At 43.7% G+C, this 23,156-nt stretch overlaps 2 long non-coding RNA genes and 1 pseudogene across 3 annotated transcripts; 2 read left to right on the top strand and 1 right to left on the bottom strand.

Moving 5' to 3' along the window:
• The first annotated feature begins 13,659 nt into the window (after nt 1–13,659).
• Nucleotides 13,660–14,188, top strand: Gm29774 (annotated as a pseudogene).
• A 2,340-nt stretch (nt 14,189–16,528) lies between these two features.
• On the top strand, nt 16,529–18,111 carry Gm51769. Its single transcript, XR_003948899.1, has 3 exons — nt 16,529–16,816; nt 16,945–17,125; nt 18,062–18,111. It is a non-coding gene; the product is annotated as a predicted gene, 51769 (long non-coding RNA).
• 4930543I11Rik lies at nt 18,085–21,175 on the bottom strand. Of its 2 annotated transcripts, none has more exons than XR_380531.4 (3): nt 20,056–21,175; nt 18,412–18,630; nt 18,085–18,201 (listed from the first exon to the last, which is right to left on the bottom strand). It is a non-coding gene; the product is annotated as an RIKEN cDNA 4930543I11 gene (long non-coding RNA). The 2 variants fall into 2 exon arrangements; XR_001779806.2 differs by lacking the exon at nt 18,085–18,201 and having other exon boundaries at nt 18,228–18,630; nt 20,056–20,170; nt 21,081–21,175.
• Between the last annotated feature and the right edge of the window lie 1,981 nt (nt 21,176–23,156).

Raw genomic sequence — 23,156 nt, 5'->3', positions numbered from 1 at the left:
GAATTAGTAACATATATTTTAGTTAATTTACTTGACTGGGGTGAACAGGTGGACACAGGCATGTAACAGGGCACACGTGGAAATCAGAGGAAAACTTGCAGAAGTGAATTCTCTCCTTCCACCATACAGGATCTGAGCAGTGGCTCTCAACCCTCCTCATACTGTCACCCTCAATACAGCTCCTCACCCTGTGATGACCCCCAGCCATCAAATTATGTTCGCTGCTACTCTATAACTGCAATTCTGCTACTGTTATAAGTTGTTATGTAAATATCTGTGTTTCTTGATGGTCTCAGGGGATTCCCATAGAAGGGTCCCAGGATTGGCAGCAAGTACCTTTACTTGATGAGCCATCTTGCCAGCTCACAGAATGTAAATCTTTTTTGACACATAAAACAGCAATCTCATTTCAAATTGAAACGATAAAGTATAGTGTGGTGCCATGTTTTTTTCTTTATCGTGGGCAAAGATAAAGTGGTGTTTCAAAACAGGCGAAGGGCACACTTACACACTGTTCACACGGCTCAAAGGACTTTGATGTCTCAATTCTGCTGCCTGGCCTCATCCTACACATGAACTCGAATCTTACTGTTGGAAATAGGGAGAGATCAAAACCTACCCAGGTAGTCATAGAAAGGGAGGGGACTGAGTAAATAAGCCACACTGTGGTCTCAAAAGTGCACGCCATCTCTGTCCAGATCAGTGAGATGCCCACTGACAGGGAACGTTTGCCAAGACGTGTTAAGTGTAAAAGAAAATAAGCCAGTGCAGAGCATCATCTGATGTAATAAACGTGTGTTAAGTATGATGCAATAAATGTGTGTTGAGTATAGTGTTATAAACGTTTATTGAATAATCCTGGAGTTCTCGGGATGAATGGAGGTTGCTCTTCTTACAGCAAGAGCTTGGGAGACCCTTTTCTTCGCATGCACCTTCCAAATCATATGCTTTCTGCTTGATTCATTCATTCGAAAATTTGAATGATGTTTTTTTCAAAAGTCATAATAGATGTCTGTGTCAGGGCTGAGGAGATAGATGGTTTGGTGGCCCAAGGGCTTGGCTGGCAGACGCTGGACATACGTTTGGATTCCAGCCCATAGGTACAAGTTAGATGTGGTGGTGCGTGCCTGTAATCTTAGAGCTATCAAGGGCAGGTCTCTCGGGCTTGCTGGCTAGGCAGCCATGCCTCAGTGATGACCTTCAGACTCAGTAAGAGATTGTGTCTCAAAATGTAAGGCGAAGGGTGGCAGAGGAGGACAGCAGATGTTCACCTCTGGCCTCCAAATGCACCTGCATAGTCAGGAACACTCACACGACTTGTGCACCACAACACACACACACACACACACACACACACACACACACACATACACTTGCACGCACACACACAGATGTATGGAAGGCACATGGGAATTGACCAGAAAAAACTCAGTGGATCTGGCCTGCAGAGACCTCACGGAGACTCTTGGAAAGATCAGAACCCTCAGAGGTGGAACGTTTTTTTTTTTTGGAGCCTGCTGCCAATTCCCTTGAAAATCCACCAGATGGCACACACACAAGAAAATGCTTCTGGGAGGAATTTGGGAGGACTAGGTACCAAATCAGGGTTGGTGCAGAAAGAGAGCTCGGGCAAAGCAAACCTCTCCACACTGAGCCCTGGTGGTGCACAGACCCCAGTCCAGCCGTGGACCTTCAGAGAAGCAATGTGTCACAGGGCAGCTGAGTGAGATCTGGGACTCTTGGTGCTATGTTGACTCTTGGAATCACACAGTCATCTGCCAATCACAGTTTCTGTATGGATGTCTTCTTGAAGGTTCATGTCTCCACTGTAGAATCTTTTTCTTCTTCTTTTTTCTTTTTTTTTATTTTTGCATCTAATCTTTATGAGAAGAGGTATTTGTTTTTTGGTAAGCCACATTTCTTTAATTAAAGGAGGAGCGTTGGAGTGACCCGCTGCAAGAAGAGAAAATGCTGGTTTCACAACATGCAGTATTTATGAGGGGCTTTGCCCGTGGACGGCTAGGAGAGGCCAGCCCCGCCCAGTTGCCTGCTGCCTCCCGGGAGACAATTACTGTCCTGCATAACAATTTGAAGCAAATTTCGGATGTGGTCGAGGAGAGCCGTTGAGGCCCTCTCTCCTGCAACCGTTTCTGCTTAGATTTCTTAATTATTTCCAACTACTTCCTTTTTCTGGGCCTGTGGCCTTTTGAGTTCTGCGGGGTCCTAGACAGCACAAGCCTCCATCTTCCCCCAGTATTTCCGGGGGTAAGTACTCTGGAAGAGAAGAACCCCAAGCCAAGTTCACCCATTACACAGACACATCCCTGACACCCCCCTCCCCTCCCACTAAGAAGAAAGGCAGCCCCTCACCAACCCATTCAGCAAGGCTCTCCTACTCTCCCTCCACACCCAGAGGACATCCCTGGTTGGCTATGAGTCTCCACATGGAGAGTCTTGGCAAGTGGCTTTTCTCTCTCACTTTCTTGCTGTGTTATGTCCAGTGGGGACTCCCAGAAGATTTTTGTATGGTAAGATAGGGCTTCGTAAAACGGAAGTAGCTGTGTGTAGTAGCATCCAGCCTGTAATCCCAGCACTCAGGAGGCAGAGGCAGGAGGAGTTTGGATTCAAGGCCAGCCTATGCTACCCCTGGAGACTTTGTCTCAAAAGACCAAGACCTGAGAGTGTGGCTCAGGAGGTGTTTTAGGGACACTTCCAGTTGCCACACTGGAGAGTGTCAGTGCTATTGCCCTGTGGGCAAGGTTGGTAACATGGAAAACATTAGCAGCAAGCAGTATATTGGACCAAGGGTAACGGGCCGGGTGTCAGGGGGCAGGGGGGAAGGGTGTGTCGCACCCCAGCACCGTGTTCGGGGGTTTAGGATGTGCCACATATCCTGACACTTTCCAAGTGTCTTGAGAACCAAAATTATATAGTTAAAAGAATATTGTGGTAGGCAAAGAGGGTTCACATCCCTGGAGCACCAAAAGACAGAAGCCCTGGCAGAACCAGCTGGTACCCTTGAACTTGTGTCGGTTATAAATGAAGTCTATGGCAGAGCTAGAAAAGCCCTTGATGGTGGCTTTGGCGATGCTGATAGAGAGAGAGCCAGGTTATCTTGAATCAGTGTGGCCAACCAGTGCCAGTCAGAAGCCATTACTAATCCCCTGACCCAGGTCAAGAGGAAGCAAAGCTCTAACTAAAGCGCTGGCTCTCCATAACGCTGCGAAGACCTTGGAGTGAGAGCTTCTCACAGCATGCTGACAGAGGCCCCAGAGGTCTGCCTTGCCAAAAAGCACACACCAAAGCCAACACCTCCTTTCCCAATCTCAAGCTCCAATTATTTGCGTTTTAAAGCTCTTATTTCTTGATTTATATTTTATTTATTTCATTTGTGTGCAGGTATATATGTATGTGCCTATGCGTGTGTGCATGTGTGTGTGTGTGTGTGTGTGTTCATCCACACTCAGGTATACACAGAGCCTGGTGGCAGACCTTTGGGTGTCCTGCTCGATGGCTCTCTTTATCCCTTGGAGACAGGGTTTCTCACTGAACCTGAGGCTACATTGGCAGCTTAGCTTGCAATCCCCCTGTCTCTGTCCCCTACAGCACCAGGGTTACTGGCGCACACAGCTATGCCCAGCTTTTTGACATGAGTGCTTGGGATTTGAACTCAAGTCCTTACAACAGGAAGCAATTTTACCTACTGGGTTATCTCTTATCTTCCAACACTTTATATTTCCCTCACGGGTCCACAGAACCAAGCACAGGTCCAGGTCCACATGCTGTACAGCAGGTATTTTTTCGACAGACCATCTCTCAGCCTTTCTTTCCTCTTGGAATGGACTTAAATACATGGTTATTACCAAGCCAGGAACTAGAGCCTAGTTCTCTCTAAACCACCCTGCCAGATAACCTTTTGTAAAGGTGACCTTCCTTACATTTTCCCTGGGTTGTTCTTGGATTTGATTTGATTTGGTGTTTTGTTTTGTTTTGTTTTGTTTCAAAGGTTGAGGGGTGGGAACAGCAGTCAACCTATAGGGCGTGAAGAACTTCTTCAATGAAAAAGGACTCGCAAAGCCCTCTGGGATATCGGTACCACTCGTTTTAAACAGGAAGAAGCAGACTTGGAGAGATTTGCTGACTTGCCCACAGACATCTTTTGCAAATTTGAAGCCAGAGTTAGGATTCAGCCTTACGTGCCATCTCTACTGGGGCAGTACTGTGTAAAGGTTTCCAACAGCCCAGGGAATAGGGGCATATCACGTGACATCTGTCGTTACCCACCAGACGTACTCTGCCAGAGAGAGAGAGAGAGACAGAGAGACAGAGAGACAGAGAGACAGAGACAGAGACAGAGAGACAGAGAGAATGAGAATGAATGACCAAATGAACTTCCTCGTCCAGTCTCCAAGCAAGTTTGCAAATCCTCACTCTCTCTGTTCATTTTCTCCCCACAGCAAGCCCCTAGATGCTCTCCATTGAAGACGTCTGGTCCTCATTGTTTGGCCTCCTGTTTCTCAAGCTTGTCTTGCACGGATGTTACACAATATCGATTCAAACTCTGCTGAGTGGGTGCGCTATGTCTGTATGTGATATACTTTTGAAGAAGTTCATAGAAATGATGAGGACACATGGAGCAAGGCAGTTAGAGCCATCGGATGGACAGAAACGTCCAAGAAGAGAGTCATGAGGAGCAAGGGCCCATGTGCTGAACGGTGCTTGGGCAGAAGGCTTTGGCTGGAGTCCTGCTCCAGGGCACATGCTAACAACGGTTCTTACCTGACTCTGGAATTCAGCTTCCCCATCTCTAAATTGAAGGTTAATCTTTGGGATATCTTTGAATTTATTTTCCATAATCATTCATTTTCTCGAGGAGGTCCAGAAGCTAGCTCCATGCACAGTTGTTTTCTGTTTATGTTTTTTTTTAATGACACACTAATGATTTTTCTTAAAATTCCTTTGAAAGCATTTATGTGTGCCTGTCTATTAGTGTATATGTACACATACACACTGTGGTGGTGTATTAGGAGGTGTGGCCTTGTTGGAGTGGGTGTGGCCTTGTTGGAGGAAGTGTGTCACTGTGGGGGTGACCTTTGAGATGCTCCTTCTAGCTTCCTGGAAGACAGGAGTCTTCTCCTGTTTGCCCTCAGAACAAGATGTAGAACTCTCAGTTCCTTCAGCGCCATACCTGCCTGAATGCTGCCATGCTTCCCACTGTGATAATAATGGACTGAACCTCTCAAACTGTAAGCAAGTCCCAATTAAATGTTGTCTTTATAAGGACCTGGTTATGGTGTCTCTTCCCAGCCATAGAAACTAAACTAGGACACACACACACACACACACACACACACACACACACAAACACACACACACACACACACATACACACCGATGGAGGTCAGAAGAAGGCATCAGGTCCCTGGGATCTGGAGTTACAAGAAGTAGTTAGGTGTCCAATCTGGGTGCTGGAAACCGAACTCTGATTCTCTGTAAGAGAATCCACCATTCTTAGTCATCCATCCTTGAATAGTTTTATTGGTAATTTAGTATTTTCATAGATCACTGAAATTCACAGAGAAATCATAAAATGAGCAAACACGGAACTTTCCAGAAGTCAGCCTCTCTGTGCTTCACCGTGGCAGTTTCATAGACATCCCTCAGATCTTTCTCATCTACTTCCTGCTTCCTTTTTATTTATTTCACTCCCTCTCCTTCTTTTTATCTGAACCATTTATGGGGAAAAAAATGAAGATATCCTCCTTTGGACCTAAACATTGCTACACTCTCCAACATAACCACGGCATTGTTATCAAAATCAGGAATGGAGCAGTGACGACGTAATACTATTTCGTAGCTCACAGTCAATAATGTGAGACCTAGGGGGATGTTCCTGGTTGACGGGATGGAGATTAGGGAGCCTGAGGAGTAGAAAGCAGGAAGCCTGCTCTAGGGTTTGTTGAACAGCATAAGATCAAACCCCTCCATGTGGTTCTCTTATGAAAGGCCTTTGAGGCTTACTGTGACACAAAGGATCATGGTAAAAAAAAATCAGCATTTTCTGAAAAGAAAAACTCACTGTTTTATTCTGCCACTCATTTTCTCTGAGCCTATGCCTCTCCTAACTACCTTGCGTCTTTGGTGATAACTGGCTGTTGCAAGGCATGGGGAGGAACCTTGTTGGCTAGGGATGCATGCAAGAAAGGAGTGGGCAGAGGGCATGTCTGGAAAAGCAGGCAGTGAAAAACCTGGAATTGATACTTAAGATCCTGTCAACCCTACCCCAAAGATTCCATCATTATCCGTCTGCATAGTAGGGTAGTCCAAAGAACACTTCCATGTTCACGATCAAGTTTCAGGTGACTGTGTTAATGGAGCATGTCCTTCATTCTAGTTGGGCCTCGTTTATAAAATGGGGGTGTCGGAAGTCCTGAGATGGCTTAGCGGCTAAGACCATTGGCTACTCTTCCAGAGGGCCAGGGTTCGACTCTCAACACAGTCATCTGTAACTCTAGTCCCAGGGGATCCAACACCCTCTTCTGGTCTAGGAAGGTGATGTGTGTGATGCACAGATAGATACATAAGCAAGACATCCATACAATAAGATAAAAATAAAAGCTCAAAAGAAATTTACAGTGAGAGTTTTAATTCAGTAGACATAGTTAACCTAAAGTACTCCTCTTCTTTCTCTCGCCTCTGTGGAATTCATACTTTAGAAATTCTCCAGTTTTGAGTACTGGCCTAATGACAATCTACGAGGGGGCGGGGGGTTGTTTACCCTGAATGTACAACTTTGAAAGAAGGCAGTACAGAAATATAATGTGAGTGAGGCTACCAAACATTTTGTTAATGGCAATTTGTCATTTCAACCTGGCACTTTGGGTTTCTCCCTTTCATGAATATTTTGTTGGCTCCAGCTGCCTTTTTCTCCCAGACACCTTTCATATAGTGCTCTGAGATTTACAGGCAGGACTCAGTTTACAGACACAATGGTAACATGGGCAGTGTCTCCCATTCCTGAAGTAGAAAAGCTGAGCCAGATGTTTGAAGGGAGTTGGTTGGAAAAGATGGATATTTGTCCTGTGGGGAGCACTCTCTTTTCTGCTGCATCTTCTAGGGAATAATTTGATTCTCTTCTAGACCCTTTGGGAGGGCGGTTTGACAGCTTGGGTGTCTGTGGGAGGCCCTTCTCAATGGAGTCTCTGCAGAGGTCAAAGCAGAACATCAAGTCCTTCTGCCCTGGCAAATGAATTCTTAAAGGCGTGCGCGCACACTGTTCTTCTCTGTGTCTTAAAAAGCAACCAGTGGACAGCAATAGCCAGGCCTTGCCAAGGGTAATGAAGCCCCTCATCTCCAAACAAAGGTTAGTTACTGTCAAGTGAAGCCAGCTCCCCCTGAGCCATTCTCCTCACGGTGGGTGGGTGGCTAAAGAAGAAAGAGAAGAAGGGGCCCAGAAACAAGATGAGACAGGGCTCTGGGCTCAAAGGGAGTCTGGATGCTTTGAACCACCTTCTTTTACCAACCAGTTCAGACTTGCTCCAAGTTGCAATGACTGGCGTTTCCCAACTCAGGTAAGACTACTCCAAGAATGGAACAGTTTTCATGGCAGTCGTGTTACAGATGCTCAGGGGAGGCCCTGATGAATCGACTTCATTCATTCTTGAACTCAGCTGGCAAGATTCAATGGTTCACACCGAAAGCATGAATGGCCATTTTGTTGCTTGAATGACTCTCCTTGAATGCCTCCTGATGTTAATGTATCTTGCCCAGGGTAAAACTTACTATATGAATTATTCACCGCTCTGCGGAATGAATGGGGTCATGCTTGCCCACAGAATGCTAGCCGGAGTTATCGCACATGAAGGGGGCACAGCGGATGTATACATGTACACAAAGGACAATGGATGGTTTAGACTGTGCTTCCCGGGACCAGCCCCATTTACAGTTAAGAGCTTTCTAGAAAGCACAGCACCTTTTTTGTCTTGAGCATCATGATAGCTCCAGTGAGGAGCTTTAGATCTCCATGAGAGAAATTATCTAAAACGTACTTTGGTGGTAAGCACTCTTGCCTTTGATTAAGCCTGGCTTTCTGGGAGATAGCAACCAGTAGGAGATGGACATGCACTCTAAAGGGATTTAAAATGAAGAGATCCATCCTTTTTATTATAGAAATTTAAAGATGTAAGTTTCCTGTTGCTGCTGTGGAGTATTTATTTTCCATGAAGTTAAAACAATGAATGTTATAAAAATGAGGCATTTTAGGTTTTGATTTAAAGATGAGATGAATCCAGAACCTTCTGGTTTAAGAACATTTGGGGTGAGTTACCCTCTCCCTGGCTAGCACGCCCAGACTTCCTCCTGAAATCCTTGTGGCTTAATAAGAATGATTTACAACCCAGAAAAGCAGTTAATGCGACTTAGTGGGAGCTGATAAATGAACCACTGGGCTTACTTATACAAATAAGTGGGGCATTAATCTTGACTTTGAGTTTCCCCATTGGGTTCTCTCTGCAACCATTTGTAAAACAAGGAGTGACAAGAAGAAATGATTGGCAAATCTTAACAGTTGGAAAAAGTTTTCTAAAGACCTTTCAACTTTATAAACCAGACAAATAATCCTTGAGACTGTCTTATGGTACAAACTGGCTACCATATTTTCCATTTTTATAATTTAGGAAGGAGTGGTCCAATGTTAGTTAGCTACATATACTTAAAAGTCATCCTTTTGGACCATTTTTATGACAAACTCTCATGTTATGGATCAATACTGAGGTATATTTGAATCATTAACATCAGATAAGAATAATACAACCCTATATATATTTACTTCAGTTTTGTCATCTTCTTCTCAAAGCTAAGCTATTCAGCAATATTCTGAAAGGGATTCCCAAGACACACAAATGCCCCTGTATCAGGATCCTAAGCCAATCACTAACACAGCTCCTCAGTGCCTCAGGCCAGCTCAGGTTGTCTGCAGCACTTGCTGGGACACCTAGGCCATGATGGAGTGAATTTAAACAACTTGGTGCCCGTCAGTAGGAAATTTCAGATTTGTGTTTGTGATGGGTACTTTTGTCAGTTTGACACAGCCTAGAGTAATCCAGAAAAGAAGCCTTGAAGAGGAAGGAATTGTCTATATGAAGTTGGCCAGTGGATGTGTCTCTGAGGAGTTGTCTTGATTGCCTTAAGAAGTGTGAGAAGACACATCTCAAGCGTAGGCAGCATCTTCTGGTATAGTCTCAGATAAAGTAACATGGAGGAAGGAAAGCTTTTGGTTTGGTTGGCTTCCACTCTTGTTGGCAAGTTCATCTGCCCCATTGCAGTGCTTATTAAGCTCATTGTTTTGCTAAGTACAACCACCCTCTTTAGCCTTCTGATGTACACTGAAAATGAACCCTTCTCCAGGGAAACCCCTGGGGCTTTAGCATCAGTTTAAGATGCTGTGGTAGATGCTCATGGATTGAGCAGCTGCCAGATTAGTTAATGGTCTATCGCTGTGGCAAGATGCCATGACCAAGACAACTTACAAATGAAAGTGTTTAATTGGGTTGATAGTTTCAGAGGGCTGGAGTCCAGGATGGGGTAGCAAAGTCGTGGTAACCAGCACAGCTGAGAGCTCACATCCTGACTGGCAAATGGGAGGTAAAGAGAGCTAGCTGGGAATGGTAAGGGCTTTAGAAACATCAAACCCCGCTCTCAGTGATCCACCTCCTCCATCAAGGCTACACTTCTCAGTCCATCCCAAAGATTTCTAGGAACTGCAGAACTCTGTATTCAAACATCCGAGACAAACATGAGAGTTTGAGGGGAAGTGTGTGTGTGTGTGTATGTGAGAGAGAGAGAGAGAGAGAGAGAGAGAGAGAGAGAGAGAGAGAGGGAGAGGGAGAGGGAGAGGGAGAGAGAGAGAGAGAGAGAGAGGGAGAGGGAGAGAGAGAGAGAGAGAGAGATTTTCATTCAAACTACTACCATACCCTGGCTCCCATTAGATTGCTGCCATATTATAATGCAAAATACATTTAGTCTAATTTCCATAGTCCCCATAGTCTTTCCAGTCTCAACACTGTATACAGGTAAATTCAAGCACCTTGGTGCTCTTCCCTCACCTAAGTCATTTTCCTGTTAAATATTGATTCTGTCCTTGATTTACAAGACCCAGGCCAGCTTTGGGGTTTTTTTTGTTTGTTTTTGTTTTTTTTCTTTTTTTTATGTGATTTTTTTTTAATTCCAAAAACAGCCTCCAGGGTTTTCTAACCTGGCATATGATGAAATGAAGTAAAGGTCTTAAATAGATTAGCTAATTTGAAGAACCATAGGAAAAAAATTCTTTATGATTTATGTTCCACCTCAAAGTTAATAACCTAGTGGCTCTTGCCTACAACAAAGAATCCTTCCTCCGTGCTAATTATTTCAATTTCATGAGAGAAAGTCGGAGATGAAAACCTTACCCATTTTCTCTGACACTCATCTCTCCTTAGATTCAGGGCATTGTAGCCTGCCTCTGAGGTGAGGGCTAGGATAATGGTGTGTGTTGAATGTGTTTTATCACTAGGAGGCAAATAATTGAGCTGCTTTCAACCGTGCTCTCTTGAAGTAAGATCTCAGAGAAACTGAGCTTTTAATCATTCTTGCATTGGTGGACTATTTATTTTAAAAAGTCACAGGCATGTGAAATAAACTAGATTCTGGTTATCAGAACTTCAGTGTTCATTGGGGACAGTTCAAGAACATAGCATGAGTCCAGGATGTTTGAGGCTTGTCTGCTTTAACGGTTCACTGGTGGCATCCAGTCCAGTAAAATTATCATTTTCCTAACCTAATCTTACCAAAGCAGTGGGAAGTGTTTTGGTTTGGGCAGCAGTTGTTTTATTGCTGTTTTGGTTTTGGTTTGGAGACAGGCTAGCCTCGAACTCACTATGTAACCTGAGGATGATTGTCCCGCCTCCACCTCCCCAAATGATGGGATGACAAGATGACACCATGCCAGACTTCCGGTGCTTTTTTTTCAACTGGCAATTGTTCTTAGCAGTGTCGAGGAGACAACACCATTTCTTCAGCAATCAGTTTGTTTATTCACCCAGGTCAGGTTCATTTTCTTCTGGTTGTAGGATATTTTAGAAGTTGTGAGACTATATGCTGATTAGATTGGCCAGGGTCTAGATTGGCCCTGTCTAGATGAAGATTATTATTTTATTGATTCTGGCTGGCCTATTCTTGCTTGGTTAGTTGTAAAGGTTCTTTTTTTTTTTTTTTTTCTTTTTACAGGCATCTGTTAGAGGTGAGCCCTGCCTGAGGAAAAATGAGATGCCATATTGTTTAAATCAAGAGTCTTCTTATTGTTGTTATAGAAATTACTTCTCTTTTTCTATCATGTGAGTCCCAGGAATTGAACTTGGGTCACCAGGCTTGGTGGCGAGTGCCTTTACCATTCAAGCCACCTCACTGGCTACAAGAGAGACTTTCTGACAGCTGACATGGAGAGTTATTCTATCTTTTCAGCCAGCTGCGCACACACACATGCACACACACATGCACACACACATGCACACACACATGCACACACACACATGCACACACACACATGCACACACACACATGCACACACACAGACACACACACACACGCTTGAGATTCAGTTACTTTGAAAATGTTTGAGGTTTTGGTTAGATCTACGTACCCCAAAAACCTCACCTCGAGACCATCTACCTAAGCAAAGGATTTCCAATCTACAGGGACCACATCACCCCCACGTCAGGTTCTAAAAATCCCTTTTGATGGATCTCTGAATGCCATTCAAAAAATATCTTTGGTAATATCTCTTTCCTTTCAACTCTTGAGTGGAGTCTTCCAAAAATTCACCCTAGGCATAAATAAGTTCATTAGCTTTTAATTATAGGTATCAGAAAAAAATTTCAAGATATTCAGGAATAAAGCAAGATTTCAGCAAGTTCTTAGGCACTTAAAGAGTTTTGATCTTCCTTTCTTTTGTCCTCTAATAAAAAAATTGTCTTTCTTCTTATATTTTAAGAGCACATTCTGACTAGAACATTCTGTAAGTGTTATGAACAGGTCAGCTGTGGTGATTGATTTTAAATATCAAATTCCCACAACCTACAAATGCCTAGATACGGTGTTTTATATGAAGAATTATTTAGATCAGGTTGGCTGTAAAGATGTCTATGGGGGGGATTTTCTTGCTCGTTGATGAAGTCCACTGTGAGTGGCACTATTCTCTAGTCAGGGATTCCTGAACTATATATGACAGGAGAAAGCTAGATAAAACAAAACCAGTCACCATGGATGCATTCATTTCTCACAGTTGTGACTGGGGATGTGAGGTGACCCCTTCAAACATCTGCCTTGACCTCCCTGTAACCTGGGACAGTAACCTGGAAACACAAACCACATAAACCCTTGGCTTCCTTGTGGCTTTGGTTCAGAGTACTTTATCACAGAACAGAAATGAAATGAAAAGATTAACTGTGTGGTGTCTCAGAGAATAACTCAACTATTTTTGTTGTTGTTGTTGTTGATGGTGATGATAGATGAAATACCAATGAGGTGTTTGTATGACAAAGCAAATGCCTATGGATAAATTTGATTTGTAGAGCAGACACGATTAAAGATAATGATGCTAGACATTAGGTAAGTAATATGCAATGGGAAAATTACATCTACTACAGTTCCGGGTAGCACTTCACCCATTCTCCCAAAAATAAACTATTTATTTTTATATCTTTGTGTCTTGTTGTGTGTGTGTGTGCACTCTGAAAGAAGTCACTTTGATCTAATTGAGAACAACTATGAAAACCAAGTCAATTTAACATCAGTTATAAAAATAATCTTTTAGCATAGACCAAAAGACTTACAGAACACGGAAACTTTGTTCCTCTTTTTTAATCTTTAAAAAGAAGTTGTTGTAATTTGTGTAGATAAAATTATAGCTGAAGATTGAGCATGGAATTGAGATCACTGTGAATAAGAAAACTTTCTATAACTAAAGGCTTTTTTTCCAGAGCTGTTCAGCCGGGGGTGGGGTGGGGTGGGTATAGGGGGGCACATATAAAGGCCTACATATTTGGCAAGTCTCTGGTGATATTTACATTTTTTGCTATTTCATTTTTAAATTAAAATATACAAAAATGTCTTTTATCTGCCTTTTTCGCCATTTACATTTCTTCCCTACGAAACTAAGCCCTCAACACGGTGAACTTGATTGCCTGCAAGATTAATTAATAAATCTCTTATGTCAATGGGAGCTTATTAACAACATTTGTGACATTTTCAAGTCAGTCCTCTTACGTCTTCCAATTGTGCACTCAGTGTGGTCAGGCACTGTCCCAGGGGCAAAAAAAAAAAAAGGGTGGGAGGGTATCACCATACTTACAACTGACTTCAGAAAAGCAAATTAAGAATCGGAAGTGGATATAAACTATGTTTTCTGTTGTTTGTTATACTGAATGCAGAATGCAAATGTCTGTTCTTTAAGGGTGTTGGCTTTCCTTCAAATATGTGAGCTATTCAGTCGGAAGCCAAAAGCTCCTTCCTTCAACCTCTAGGCTCAGTTAATTTAGATGCTCTGTCTCTGTAAGTAAACTAAACTGGTTTTACAGCATGGGACATTTCTAATGTCAAAAATAAGTAGTCTAGGACAATAAGATCATGCTCTCTGCAGGGGTCAGAGGTTAGAGCAAGCGTCTCCCTAAAGAAGGAGGAAGATGGTTGTGGATTCTCATGTCACCCAGGAGGAAATTAAGAAGGAGCCAGAGAAACCTCTAAAAGATTTGCTTGCTCCTGCTGCGGGTCGCCGCCACCATCAAATAGACAAATTCTCCCTCGGGAACACCTGGATCGAGCTGCAGATCTATACCGATTGCAACTTTGAAAGAGGCTGATTAGTTTAGCAAAGGGCGCCTACCCAGAAGCCAGAAAGAAAGGCACACAGCTTAAATTATGCAATTGGTTTTCTGGATTGTAAAAGACCTGGATATCCAGTTAAGGAGATTGGCAGCCACATGTCTGGTACAGGAAGGGCACCGATGATTCCATGATCCCGCAGTCACAGAGGTTCCAAATAGGGAATCGTCTGGACATAGCCATAGCTCCTCCAAATCGGGAGCTGCCTTCCTTCGCCAGAGCCGGTGAGACCGGAGTGAATTCTATTGACTTTGGGCCGATGAGACTGTATTGAATTGTATTGACTTTCCTGAAGTTATTTTTCATCCAGATTGTAAAATAAACTTAATCTTTTCCTTCCCCAAACTTTGTCATTAAGCCTTTTAAAACATCAACGAATTGTAACACATTTATTTAGGAATTAGGGTTGGATGAACTTTGGCATATTAAAGAAAGTTTGTAGGTTTACCAAAATATATATTAGTAGTTTATAGTACTCAGTAGCACTATATCAATGCAATAAAAATACAAGGCGAACTTGGATGAGAGTTATTTAAAGTTGCATCCACTTTAATACTATGTAATCAATGCTAAATTAGGCAAAATCATGAGGTGTGTGTGTGTGTGTGTGTGTTTGTGTGTATGTATGTTGGTGTGTATTTGGTCTCAAAAGTAAGTTCTGGTATTAGTTTCTGGGTCATCTGAACTGAACCCTAACTTTCCCATTTTCTGGTTTTCCATCTGTCTCTAGTAATTCAGGAGGATGGCTAAGACCCTCCAGTGCAAGCTGGTCAGATGGCTCCACAGATAAGGATGCTTGCTGCCTCCTGACCTGAGTTTCATGTCTGGAATCCACGCGGTTGGGAGGCAAGAACTGACTCTCACGGTTTGTCTAAAGCTCGTTCTCAACACCCAGGGAAGATAATAGAAACGATCTATTAATTAATTGGATAGGCACAACCAAATCTCCCTCTATTGAGGCTCACTCAGACCAGTAGTTGTCGTTGTGATATCATTGTGACCCTGCTGGCACTGCCCGGGATCTTTCTTCCCTATAATCACCCAGACTTTTTTTCCTGTCTGGGGAGTTTTACCTTCCTAGCAGTGTGCTTTTATGATTTAAGTGTGATTGATTTTACCCAAAGCACTTCTGTGTACTTGGAGATGCAGTGGCTAAACAAGGCACGGAGAAAGAAAAGGCCTCATCATGTTCCAAGTGAGCTCAGCAGGCCTGTGGCTTACATGCGGTTCCTCCCCCGTGTCTCCGGTCTATGCTTGTGAACAGACCCAGCCTAGGCAGAACTGGTTTTCAAAGTGCCGGATTCTCTTGAACAGCAGCGTTTTGTTTTAATTCCAGGGTTTTTTTATTTCCTTCTTATCATCCCGATGTTTGCCCCTTCACTCTTTCCCCTCCGCAGTTGTAATTATGAGAACCCCATAAGAAACATGGGCAGGACTTCCTGCGCGCTCCCTTTTCAGCTTCCACCTTCGATCTCACGTTTACTCTGTCCTCATTGAAGAGACTCTGGCAAACATCCAGGAAGAACTGGGTCACTAGAAGGGAAAGGTGGGCTTTGTTTCTATTTTAAAGTGAGTAACTGGGCTATGGAGTCCTGAGACCTAGGCACGGTAGGATTGTGGAGCGCAAAATCATTCCAATTCCTGAAAGGAACCAGGTTTTGTTTATTTGTTTTTGTTTTTTTTGTTTTGTTTTGTTTTTTGTTTGTTTGTTTGGTTGGTTGTTGGTTGGTTTTGTTGTTGTTTGTCTATCATTAAAATAATAAAATCAAGGAACGTTAACACATTGGTTTTAAAAATAAATAATTCCTTTTTTTTATAAAAAAGAAAGATAAGAACATGTAAGCCAACCATAACAATGGGCTCATAACCATCTATACATGAATACTTAAAGATGTAGTTATTTGCTTTGTTACATGACTCAGTGTGTGTATATACACCGTGTGAATGCAGGCACTGCAGAGGCCAGAAGTAGGCACCCCATTTCCTAACCAGAGTTACAGGCAGTTGGGAGCCACCCAAAATGGGTGCTGGGAACCCACTGTGGGTCCTTCCTCTGCAAGAGCGGCAAGTGCTCTTAACTGAGCCATCCTCTCTTCAGCTCCCATTGTGTGTATTTTAAAATAATAAATAATCGCATCCCAGATGTAGCACGTCAGGCTGTGCCAGTGTTTTCTTCTATGCACGTTGAATGGTGGAGGTAGCAAGGAGTCTATAACCTGTGGGATGGGGCCCCTAAGCCTGAAGTTGAGTTTGGGAGACTCTACAAAGGAAAAGCTCTGAAAATCAAGAAGATCGATCCCTTCTAATAGCCACCCTCGCCTTTCCTTATAACGGGGTTGCTTTTATGTTATTTATAATTTTATAGAAGCCCTATGTCGTTAGTAGGAAAATTACATCTATGCCCATTGCACTGAAGAAGACATAAACCGCAAAGGGGTTTCTTTGTAATCCCAGGCCACGCTGCTGTCGATATAAACTAGATTCAGAGGTTGGATCCTTTGAAGATAGATAGGTCCTTAATACTGACCTCCATTCTTCATGTCAGAATTTTGCATCGATAAGTCACACAAAACTACAGTTAGACTGGTTGACTCCTCTGTGAGACCTTCCCGAGGAACCTTTTCCTGTAGTCTAGCTATGCAGTGTCGAGGTAGACAGGGCATGTGTCTAAGCTGTAAAAGGTGAAAATCTCAAGTAGATGGAACCCCATTGACTCCTAGAGAGATAGATGAGTCACAGGATGGGCTGCTGAGGAGGGGGAGGAGGAAGGGGAGGAGAGAAGAATGGATAAAGGGACAGAGGAAGGAGAAAATGGAAGGGAATGGGGAAGGAAGCAGGAAAAGTCACCAATATGACTACGTGACTTAGCATCCAAGATCTACCTGTGAAAAATTAGCCAATAGTAAGAATAAATTTTACTCTTGATAAAAAAGGAGAGACATGCTTGAAGTGACGGTTGAGAGGATGGGAATTCCCCTTCCATCAACCATTTGCTCATTCTTTTGTTTGGCAAGTATTCTTTCAATGCAGGAGTCTGCGGGGGCGCAGGGTGAAGTCTGCAGGGGCTGTGACGGAGACACGGAGGAAGGAAGTGCATTGAACGCATGCAAAGGAAGGGGATGAGCATCCATCAGGCAAATCTGGAGCAGTCATTCTCTCACTATAGAAATGAGCCTATGCGAGAAACGGGTCATATACCGGCGAGCTGGAGGTAAGTCTCTGTCTCTGTTAAGGCACAGTGCACAGGGTGTTCTGGCTTTCCTGGACCCACGAGTAAAATGACCAGAAAATCTATGTGTAAATGGGGCCTGGTGACAACAGACAGGCTCTTTTACTGCAGTCGAGAGGCCAAGGAGGAGTTTCTAAAGGTTTGTACCATAAGGAATGACACCGTGAGAAAGAATGTTTATAATAACCAACCCCAAGCGAGAGGGAGTGTTTACTGACTGGGACCTAAGCAGTTGTATATTAAAGCCCTCACAGCCCCCCAATCCGAGCGTCCTTCCTTATCTTTGTTGTTGTCTGAGTTGTTCTAGTTCCTTCCTTCCATTCTCTCTACTCTGTGCCTCCTCCTGCTGCGCGTATTTGCTTTCTCATGCACACATTACAAACTCACTGTGTGCCAAGACTTCATACTCACCAGGCCCCAGGATGTACCCTCTGGCAGAGGCTAAAGCATCCCTTAACCTCTATCCACAAGAACTCGAGCATTCTTATCATGGGGAATCTCGCTGAACCAGTGCTGCTCCATACCTCGGAAGCAGAGAGGCTTTAGACCACACCAAAACACACAGAAGCATCTCTGCCTGCCACTCAGACCTGTTCCTTGGGTTGGGAGGGTTGGGAACGCCTGTTTAATTGTAAGGACGAACATGTAGCTGGTCATTTTGGGACATCTTTACAAAGAGCATCATTTCCCATCTGTTGATGTGCTTCTTGCTCAAAGATCTCTTGCCAGTCCTATTCAATGGCTTTGGGTTGTATGAAAATGGGCAATTTCTAATGGTTTCCAGGGTTTTTTTTCTTCCTTTCTCTTTCTCTCTCTCTCTCTCTCTCTCTCTCTCTCTCTCTCTCTCTCTCTCTCTCTTTCTTTCTTCCTTTCAGGTAGTTTCCAACTAACTCCTTTTTTGTTTGTTTGTTTTGCCAGAGTAAAGGTTGTGACCCACTACCCAGGCTTTGAATCAAATGAGAGAAAACAGATGCTAACTATCTTGTTTGAAAGGGAGGAGCAGGCTACATGTTCATCTATCGAGGTCCCAGGGGATCCCCAAGCGACAATCTAGAAGACTGTGAAATGAAAAAAAGAAAAGATAAATTACAGCGTCTCTTTTGAAACCATCGGCAAGGGAAAACTGACTAGTTCAGCAGTTTGAGAAAACACGTCCGTGGTTAGTCACTGGACAGCTGATGTAAAATATGAGGTGTGTTTCCTTGCTCCAGCTGATTTGTGTTTACACTTCATATTCCCCACGAGTTCCTCCCCCCATACACACACACCTCCTGAGCTATCAGAACCGATAGTTCTCGCAAACCGGTTACCACCGTGTTGATGCTGGAAGTACATGCTTCTCTGGTCCTCAGCTAACACTGACTGAGCCCTCCTTTCCATGTGCGAGTGAAGAGAGGCAGTTTTCCTTGTCCAAATGGAGACAGTCCAGCTCAAGATGTTCAGCTGGAGGATGGAATGCCGGGCTAGATGTCAGAGGGGGGCTGGCCCTGGAAACAAAGATAAAAAGAGAGGTAATAATTTAAGTTGTGGGTGGAGGCAAGATCATCTAGGGTAGCAGGCAAAGCAAAGAAGAAGAAACAGCCAAAGACAGGCTCTTGTAACATTCCCACTTGTGGGCAAGGGAACACATATCATGAGGTTATCAATCCCAGGAGATGACATAGAGTTGTAAGGGGGCAAGGACCATGGGAAAGGAGAGTGATATGTCATATTGTCAAAGGGGTGGGGATTTCAAAGGAGTCCTGGCTCATAGTCAAATGCCACGGAGGAAGAGGCAAAAGAACAGCTGAAAATCACAGTTGAGGTTGATCGTGAAGCTGTAACTATGGTAGAGATCTGAAGCAGGCCAGATTGCAGAGCAATCCGGTGACCAGGACAGAAAGAGGGCAGAGTAATTTTCTAGGAGGTTTGGTGGTGAAAGGAAGGGAGAGAGAACATGAGAGATGATGTGCACATTAGCAATGTTGCTTTTCTAAGAGTGGGGTCTTGCCGGGCAGTGGTGGTGCACATTTTTAATCTCAGCACCTGGGAGGCAGAGGTAGAGGCAAGCAGATATCCAAGTCAGCCTGGTCTATAGAGCAAGTTCCAAGACAGCCAGGGCTACATACACATAGAAACCCTGTCTCAAACAAACAAAAGTGGTAGGGTCTTCTGGGCTGAGATGTAGTTTGGGGGTGGGGTGCTTGCTTATAACACACAAGGCTCCATGTTCTAGTTCTGTACCTCACCCACTCTAAAAGCAGAACTCAGATAAACACATATGTATGGCAAGACACCTCTGAGAAGAGAGGAAATTACCAAAAGAGCTGAAATTACTAACACGTGAAATGAATCTAACCTTGAAGGGACATAGATGTGACAATCTCCCCGGATCCTTACCTCAAGTCCCCATAGAGCCACAGTATGGTAGTCAAGGGCACACAACCTGAAGCCAGAATGCCAGGGTTGCAATGGTGACTTTACCTTTAACTTGACATTGTGACCAGTGTGGTATGGTGTAATAACTTTTAAAACATGCAAAATAACAGTATACATTCTATGGGATTATTTATGGCTTCATACCCCAGGTTAAAATGGGGGCTCTCTTCCTATCAAGCTTCTAAATTGAAAATGTGTCTTTTACATGAAAAAGCAGAAGTCATAGCTTAATGATGTAGTGTTTCTCTTCCTTCGGGAAGTGGGAAAATTGTGGGCCTACCCATTATTAAGTTAGGGGCTATCTTTACATAAAATATGTAGAGTGGGCATGGCACACTGTAAACGCTGTACAGTAATGCAAACTAAAGGCACAGAGAGAATCAAGAGTGATGGGGGCATTGAAGTGGGGGGAGGAGCTTGAAGAAAATCCTTGTCACATTGAAAGTCAGTTCTAAGAGCACCCCGTTCATTAAGCCTTTCTTCTTGGAACCAACCTGCCTTCTGTTTTTGCTCGTCCTCTTCCTGTTAAACTTCTGTCCACTGTCAGAAACCAAACCACTCATATTTGGGTCAGGAAGAGTTGTGTCCTAATTCCTAGGAGTTTTAATGCTAAAAGTGCAAGGGGGGGGGGTGCAAGCAGAAGCAATATGAATTCTGTGGAGTGAGTTATAATCTGGTTCTATTTCCTAAAGTAGGAAAAAAAGATGATTTAACACAAAAAGCATTGCACACTCAAAAGGTAGAAGCCATGTCGAGAATTCCTATGGAGTCAACAGTGATCTTCTCACTGGGTCTACAGCACTTGGTGACCCACTGTCCTCTGTATGAAGAAAAATCTGGTGTCACTTTCTTAATGCCAATAGAACCACTCGCACTTGGAGTTTCCTCTAGTTCCACCATTGCCCCCATCTCTTATAGCTGCTATACTCAAGGCAGAACGAGCCATTGGGAAGCAAGTTGGACAGAAGATATGCCACACAGCTGCCCTTCATGACTTGGCAGATGTGAGAAGATAAACGAGTTTATCTTCTAGTGTCTGCCTGGATCGCTCTCTAATTCTGTTGATAGGTACCTCTGCCTCATAGCTCTGTGCTGTTCAGAAACACTCTACTCCCTGCTCTTTACTGGAATCTTAAGCTTCCCTGTTAGATTTTAGTTGGCAGGATCTTCACCAAGTGGCTAACCGATAGCCAGGTCATAAGGATTCTTTGCTCACAAGTAGACTCGCCATCCTGGGAGTGGATTCGTTAGCATGACAGTGGGTTTGTTACGAACCAGGCTTAGTTCTCCTCCTCTCTTAGGTGTGTCCTCTCATGATGTATTGTATCCTGCAATGTTTTAAAAAGCAGAAGGACCTAGCTTGAAGGGACACTTCAGTCGTGTATGTCTCGGACTCCTGGAGCTCTGAGCCAAGTGCTGTTCTCTTTATGTTAAGTAACCAAGTCTCAAGTGCTCTCTTGCAGCAATGCCAAACAGATAAGCTGGGTTAAAGCTAACTGCTTTGTCATTTTCTCTTCACCTTAGACGGGAAAGTTAGGTCAAAGGTTTGGGTCCAGTGATGCAAGGCCAGTCTGTGACTGTTGACTTTATAACCCAAGCAGATGACTCAGAATTTGGAGTTTGGAGCTTGGAGTACTTCCAGTGGGTACGATTCCATGGTGTTCCTAAGTAACAGTCAGAGCAACCTGTGACTAAGAGAGTTACTATGCAGCACACTGTCAAGTAGTCCCATTAAATGGGGTAGAAGCCAGAATTCCATGATTAAGAAGGACTAATGGAGGCTGGCAGGATGGCCCAGTGGGTAAAGACACTTGATGTCAACACTAATGAGTTCACTTCTCAAAGACTCACAAGATGGGAGGAGAAAACTGACCTCTGAGTTCCACTTGCCCACTTCCTTACACACACCTTCAATGATTAAATAAACGTGCAGTAAAATGACTTCATTCCTGTGTCTATGGAATTCTAATGGGGAGATGATTGTTGCTTAAGAAAAAGAGGAGCGATCAGAGCAACAGTTAACAGGATATTGGTCTGAGAAAAAGGAGGCCATGGAAACATCATTTCTCACCATTTCACCTGTCTTAATTGCTCTCCTCTCCTGATCAGGATTACACCTACCATCCTTTGGCCTTAGTCAGCCCTGCATCACCTGTAAAACAATGCAAATTTAGTGTCTTCAGCTCTGGGGCACAGAAATCCAAAACAGGTCATAGCATGCTCAAATGAAGGTACTGGGGGTGCAGGAAGGTACTGTGTCTTTCTTCATGTTGGAAGAAATGCCTGTTTCTCATCTCTCCCAGCTTATAGAGGTTTAAGTATAGCTTGGACAATGGTATATATTTCCAAAACAATGTAGCCTCCAGATCTCTGACTGTGAGTCTGTAGTATTGCCTCTTACACTGGCTCTCGCCCTCCTTTTTCCTTCTGAAAAGAGCCCTGTGATTATCTTGAACTTACTTGGATAACCCAGAACACCTTACACTTTGCCATTAATAACACCCTCCAAAGTCCTTTTGCATTAAACATGCACAGGTTTCAGCATGAGGGCGTCCTCGGGGGCAGGGCTCCCACCATTTTGCTTACCGTAGTATTCCTGAAGGTTCACATAAACTACAACACCCCCAATCTGTATTTTCATCTGTGATATGATGATACTGGAGTCTCTCAAGGTATCTTCATGAAATTATGATGATGGAATGTATTCTTAATGTATGACCTGAGGTTTTAAGTGTTTGCAAAATGATACTTTAAGGAATTCGAGGGATGGAGATGGAGCTTGGCGGTAGAGTGCTCTCTGTCTTGAAAGAGCCTGGGCAAGGTCTTGAACTTCATACCCAGAACCTCATTTTCCACAAGACACCTTGAGGCTGAAGGCAACAGATGGATCACTCTTAGGTGAAACAGACAACACTGATTTATTTAGTCTACTTCTGACTTTTCTTCTCCCTCTGTGTGTGTGTAGAGAGGTGTGTGTCTGTTGCTTGTGTATGTGTACCTGTTCATGTGTGTGCACATGTGGTGTAGACATGTAGTGTCCAGGGATGAATACTGGATGTCTTTTTCCACAGTTCTCCATCTTGATTCTTTAGGACAGGGTCTGCCACTGTACCTGGAGCTCATCAATTTGGTGAAATGATCTGATCAGAAAGCTCCAGGAGTGTTCCTGTACCCTTGTCACAGTTAGGTTGATAAATGCAGCCATCTTGCCCCACATATTTTTACATGGGTCTTGGGGGTCTGAACTCAGGGCCTTATACTGAGGCAGAAAACACTTTACCAACTGACTATTTGGGACATTTCTTACCAAAGCACCAAGGAAGGAAGAAGATGAAGAGAGCCAAACAATATTAAAGGAGGAAAGTGCCCAACATCACACATACACATCACCCTTCAATTGTGATTTGATCCTCATGGACACTGAGCCCTGAGCGTACATCCTCGGTAGCCAGAGAGCTTGTCATGTTTGTGCCTGAAAGGATTGTGAAAAGTCCTGTTGGTGGACAGCTCAAGGGAACAGTTCTCCCGAGTGCCTGAAGCCATGCGTTCTATCTCGAGGGAGGTTTTCTTATCAGCAAGTCCATCCTGTTACCAT

Source organism: Mus musculus, chromosome 10 (genome assembly GCF_000001635.26).
Source record: "Mus musculus strain C57BL/6J chromosome 10, GRCm38.p6 C57BL/6J".
Classification (NCBI taxonomy): domain Eukaryota; kingdom Metazoa; phylum Chordata; class Mammalia; order Rodentia; family Muridae; genus Mus; species Mus musculus.
Note: the sequence above shows the minus strand (reverse complement) of the source record. Positions and strands in the feature narration are given on the sequence as shown.